Below are 6,089 nucleotides of genomic sequence, written 5' to 3'. Positions count from 1 at the left end.
TTTTTTGTTTTTCTGTCTTTCTTTCTTTCTTTCTTGCAGTGTTTGGAACAATCAGAGCTTTCATGATGATGATGATATCATTATCATGTGCCCCCTCCTTCACAGTCCACCTCTCTTGCTCTGAATACTCAGACAAAAACAAAAGCCAGAGAACATGAAGAGCGACTAACCCACTCCAGCACATCACAGACTGCCCCACGCCACTGACACTTGAGGGATGTCTGCAGCCCCGAGCTGATTGACTCGCCCTCAGGTCATCCATCTCTCCGTCCTTAAAATAGCCAAACCTCCAGTAACAATCATTCATCCAGTGCAGAGACAGTAGCTATAGGTGATAGCTGCAGTTACAGGAACACTCTCTCCAACATGCGCCGTCAGAAGGGGATGACAGCCTGTCATAAGCAATTCTGGGACTCATCGCTCTCACATCTACACAGCACATCACGCAGTGTTTCAGAAGACAACACTTTTATCAACTTGTCCTGTGGCACCAAGATCCTCAAAACAAGTCTGTGCGGTCTCGGGCATCATTGGAGATAATATATGGGTTGTCCGCAAATAGAAATCTGTAAACAAAAAAATGACACACGTAGAATGCAATAAAACATCTTGTCCTTCTCTTCCTTCGTTGAGCTGAGGAAAGAGACTGAAAACCACAGAATAACAGCCTGTGTGTTTACAATGTTTACAGTGTCCATTGTGTCAGATAAGATGGCATTACAAATGACTGTCCCGTTTTTCAACAGGGATGTATTCATTTTAATATTCTGGCTGATACTGCTATTATATATTAAATTCTATAGAATGCTATTCTATTGTTTGCCTAAAAATATAAATTAAAATCAATCATTTTAAATGCTAAAACCAATTCAGGCATTATAATGTAGTCTGTAGAATTAGGAAACATTACAAATATTAATTAAAAATTTTTGCTAAAGATTACATTTAACTAGGGTTGCAAAAAGGTGTGTTAAATTATATATTAAATAGTGTTTAAATATTAGCTTAAATGAGATTCAGATGACAAAGGTAATGTAAATACAAAAATGGAAATTATCAAGTACGATTAAACATCCATCCAATCAACCGATACCAGTAAATAAATAAAATCTTAAATATCTGCCATGTAATAACTGATATGACTTCAAATACCAATATATCGGACATCCCATTTTTTCATAGGGGTGGAATGATACAATTGTTTTTGTCGATGCGCCATTAATTAAAAATCCTGCTAACTGAACTGCATCAATCTTGAACCATTATAAATAATAATAAAATATTAATATTAATAAATATTACTATATGTTAATTAATAAGAGGAGGTGGCCAGTTATTTATGTAAAATAAATAATGAACTGGCATACAGAAGACTAAAGTTAAAATTGATGTTGCTCTGAATTTAAATTCTGAATCAAACTGAATATCATGAATCAAATAAGTAAAAGATTCACAACCATGTTTTTCCATCACGTTTTCAGACTTTATATATTAAGGCCGTGACAGAATCCTACATTGATGGTTTCAGATGTCTGCCAATAGCTGCTTTTGCACTGATAGCAGGGTGCTCACTTCCTAAGCTGACTCTAGGGTGCTGGAAATAGTCGTGACACATGAAGCTGTTCAGAGAAGAGAGCAACCAGCTGTCTATGTACATATTCTATCATCAACTGTCTGTAATACATACAAAACACCCTCCCTGGAATACAAAATGCACACAGACACCCTCTTGAGTGCACACCACTCCTCCACGAGTGCCAAGCAGTAATTTGATATTTTTAGATGGTCTTTGCTGTCTGTGTGGTTCTGGCATGAGTAATAAGTGCTTTGGTGGACGGTTTATGGAAAATATTATTTTAGAGGCTCCCATTCATGTTTCCCAGTATGAGCGCATTGGAAAGCTTAGGTGTTACGCTGTTAAATGTCATGCAACTACACAGCTCGCAGTGTGATAAATATCCAAATTAAGGCCTGTGGTTGGTTAGGAAATGCCAATGAAAAGGCCTTGTGCTACTACTAATTTGTCATTAAAGACCCCATGAAATGGCTTTGATAAGTGCAGTTTTCTTCCAGTGTCAGCTTATTTACTCTTAAAGAGGTGAGGCATGCCAAAAGGGCTTGTCTTTTTTTTTTTTTATACAGCAATGAACCATGATTTTTGGTGTGGTGCTAAAACGCTATGATACTAGATACTGGCTAAAAAAAAAGTGCAGTTACATGCAACAAACTTCTGTATTCTGTAAAACAGGTTGCGTTGCTTCCAGTTTAGGTCTTTTCGTGTGTGCTTCGTTAAATATGGCCTTCAAAGGAGATTCCAAAGATGATCATAACCAATGTCCATCACATAGGCAAACTGATATCTCAAAATCAGCAAGTCAATAATAAAATATAATAAACATAATATAATATAATATAAGAACGTAATAGGCTAATAATATAATACATGCAACAACACTTTTAATATTATTATTTAATGTTTAGTCATCTTTTAGAAGTAGACTTAAATTTTGCCTTAAAGCTAACAGGCACAGACTAAAATCCCCAAAACTTACATTTTCATGTCATGGTGTCTTTAACTCAGAAAAAAAAGAGATAATAATAAAAATGTTTATCTGGGGTTATTTTCTTCAGCTCCTTCTGATGCAAGCTTTATTTTAAACATTATTGCTTTCACCCCGAAGGAGGGATGAGTTCTCTTTTTAAAACATCTGCAAGTCTGCTGGTCATTTCGGTGATATTTTCTCATATTTGCCAATATTATGTTCGGCCCAGTGACAGTGCCTACAGCAACAACTAGTGCACTAGAGGCAGCCCGTGGCTACTGCCGACCTGTCTTTGTACATTATACTAACATGCCAAGAGAAATGAGAACTACACTCAGGATGACTTTGGTTATAGACCTACATTTTATCTCGGTGCATCAGTCAGAATTTTTTTTTTTCTCACAATTGTGCAATCTCAAGACTAAAAGATTCAGTGACGACAGACACATGATAGAGCTGCACACTAGTTACTGACAGGTCCGAAATGTTCACCCATTTCCCCAGTATGCAAGCAGTCCTACAGTGTCACCTGCGACTGGTGCCAGTTGCCGAGGAGTGGCAGCCAGACAACAAGAAGCAGCCATGTATTTCCATGTGACTAAAAGAGAAAACAAACCCTCTTCACTTCTTTACACACACTAAAGTACATACTGGCAAAGCACAAACTTGTTTGATGGTGAGAGGGGCATGTACAGGGTGTTTCTTTTCTTCCTCCAGTTTCCTTAAGTAAACAGCAGCAGGTTGAGGCTCTGTGGATTCCTCCAACTAATTTATTGGAGGGTGTAATTAGTTACTCAAAACCTAAACAAGAATGTGCAAGAACCTAAACAACCATGTGCATTTTAGGCATTTCATTTTGCAACAACAACCAAACTCTTAACACCACTTAACCTGGTCACAAATTGAGCCACGGCACTTCATTTAAAAACTAATTCATCCTCATGATAGCTTAATGGAGTCAATGACTTCACTTCAACAAGCAAAACGTTCAACATTCTTGCTTTAAAACATTTCAGAACGTCGCTATATTTGATAAACAATGAGAGACTAATGTCCTCTCCTCCTCTCCTCCCCGCTTATGTCATGTTTTTTTTGTTTAAATGTCACTTAGGTGGGAATCCAGCTACAACGTAAACAGTACCACAGTACCATAACCTGTTCCGACATCTTCACAGCACCGTCATGTCCCTTTAAAGGGAATTAGCCATTGTGTTTAAAGAGCACCTCCCAGCAGTTCCTCAGACATATCAATGACTTATTATTCATTTAGTGCTGCAATGGGCATGGTAAATGGGCAACGTGCCTTTCTTTAAGAATGCCAACCGAAGAGCCAAAGGTTGTCGGGGATACACACAAGGCTGTGCTGTGAGTACTGGCATTCAAAGCTCAGAGTGAGCGTATGGAAACTATTGTGAGAATAGCAACAGGGAACATGGAAGATGGAAGATGGGTAATTCACTCCCAGTATTGTGGAAAACACTGTCTCATTTCTTAATTAAAGGTATAACTCACCATCATACTATCCCTTAGACAAATGTATTTATTTTTTACTTGATCAGCATCAAAAGTTAAATTCAAGGTAAAAATAAAAAAATGTAATTAATATACAATTAAAATGTAAATAAAATCGTTCAGTTTAATATTTGATAGAAATTCAAAACAGTTTCCCATGAGAAATCTTCTGAAGAGTCTTTTCACAGTCTGCTCTGTCAACTTGAAATTCAGTGTAAAGATGTTGTATAAAATTAGTATAAAAGCCAGATTAAATTGTTAGCTCTGACCCACCTCTGCCCTCCGGATCATACAGCTGTTATTGCTGTGTAAACACACTTTTGCCTACTCTGAATAGTATTAAACTGTGTGTGTGTAAAGACACCTAAATGCCTCTTCAGAAGTGCTTCTCTGCCATCTTTGCAGTGTACATTTGCCATAATATTTGAGAGAAATCTAACATTTTTCTAAGTATAACCTTTTAATGTGTCTTCTTTACACAGCTAAATTAGGGATTAAATTATGCCTGCTCTAATTCACTTCAGCCCCTGCTATCATACAGTTGTACTCGCTGTGTAAATGCCAGCTCTGAGCAGCACTAAACAATCTGTGTAACGACACCTCAGTGCCACTTCAGAAGTACATCTGCGCCACCTTTGCAGTGTAAATTTGGCATTAGACAATGCCGTGGGTGAAAAGCAACCACCCATCTATAAGATTTTAACTGGCTTTAAAGTTCAAACTGTTTGTTTGCTTTGCATTGGTTAATGTTAACTAAAGCTTTTGTTAATAAACTCATAAATCGCTAAGACCAAAAACGGACAAATTGGCTCGAACCTGACCATTTCTTTTTTTAGTAAGTTCAACAACTCCGCCAACACTTATCTAATGTAGGCCCGGCTACATAAACACTAAGCGACTGTTGCTGTCTGATCCTATCACAATATGTACACAAAACACGTCCTGCTGCACATGATGCTCTACCATGAAATACTGGTTTTAAAGACATCTCTGCATGCGTGTAGAAACATTCACATACATGTTTAATACAGAATCTAATGATCGATTTTTAGGCATTTATTGACTATTATTCATCATTCTGCCCTGATATTGATATGTGACCTCAATAGCAGGTGAAGTCTGTTTTATAGGTCCATAAAAGGACTGAAATCTGATATACCTCTAAATGATATCAAGCACTGTTAAGGCAGTCTAGATACATTCATTACACACGGTTACACAATCGACCATATTATTTGTCCATTATGGTCTTCAGATTTAACTAAATTAACTGGTCATTTTACCTGAAGCATAAGTTAATCAATACAACATAAAGCATGGATCTGGGATATGAACAGCAGCCATGTTATATTCAAGGATATAGAGTGCAACAGTCAGGTTCCAGAAGTAAAAATCCCATTTATTTTCTCTATATGGGAACTGATTTTCAACAATAACATATAAACCATTAAAGACAAGACCTACTGTGAGCATCGAGGTTGTTAATTGGTGGTTTAGGTTTTGTTAAATCTTCAGTTTTAAACCCCGCCTTTAAAGGTACCTTTCACACTTGTAACTTAAGGTTGAAATACACTACACGATTTTTGCCCTGATTTTCCGCCGATTTACTGTCTGGAGAAGTTGACGCTAGTTGCCTCAAGTCAGAGTCAGTCTGCAGATTTGAGTTGACCGATTTCATAGAAAATCGCGTAGTGTATGATGGTCACAGATTCCGATTTTGTAGCTACAGTCTCTGATTCCATCCAGTTGGGTGATATCAAACATGTTTGATATTTTCAGCCGATTTTAGAACACGTCTTTTCATTTGTAACGCATCTCCTAGCAACAAGGAGCACGTTTCTGCGTGATTTTGTTGTGATCGGAGCAACTTTAAAGTCTGGTATGATCCTTAGTTGTTTAGTGTATGATGGCCAGTTTTTCCTCTGTGACTACTGCAAAGTCGATAAGTGTATGATCCCCAATCTGTTCAGATTTTAAAAGTCGTGTAGCGTATTCCAGGCTTTAGAAACGGGGTTAGCACCACTTTTTGTGGTG

This window comes from Sinocyclocheilus grahami, unplaced genomic scaffold, assembly GCF_001515645.1.
Source record: "Sinocyclocheilus grahami isolate Dianchi unplaced genomic scaffold, SAMN03320097.WGS_v1.1 scaffold185.1, whole genome shotgun sequence".
In the NCBI taxonomy this organism is placed as follows: domain Eukaryota; kingdom Metazoa; phylum Chordata; class Actinopteri; order Cypriniformes; family Cyprinidae; genus Sinocyclocheilus; species Sinocyclocheilus grahami.
Note: the sequence above shows the minus strand (reverse complement) of the source record.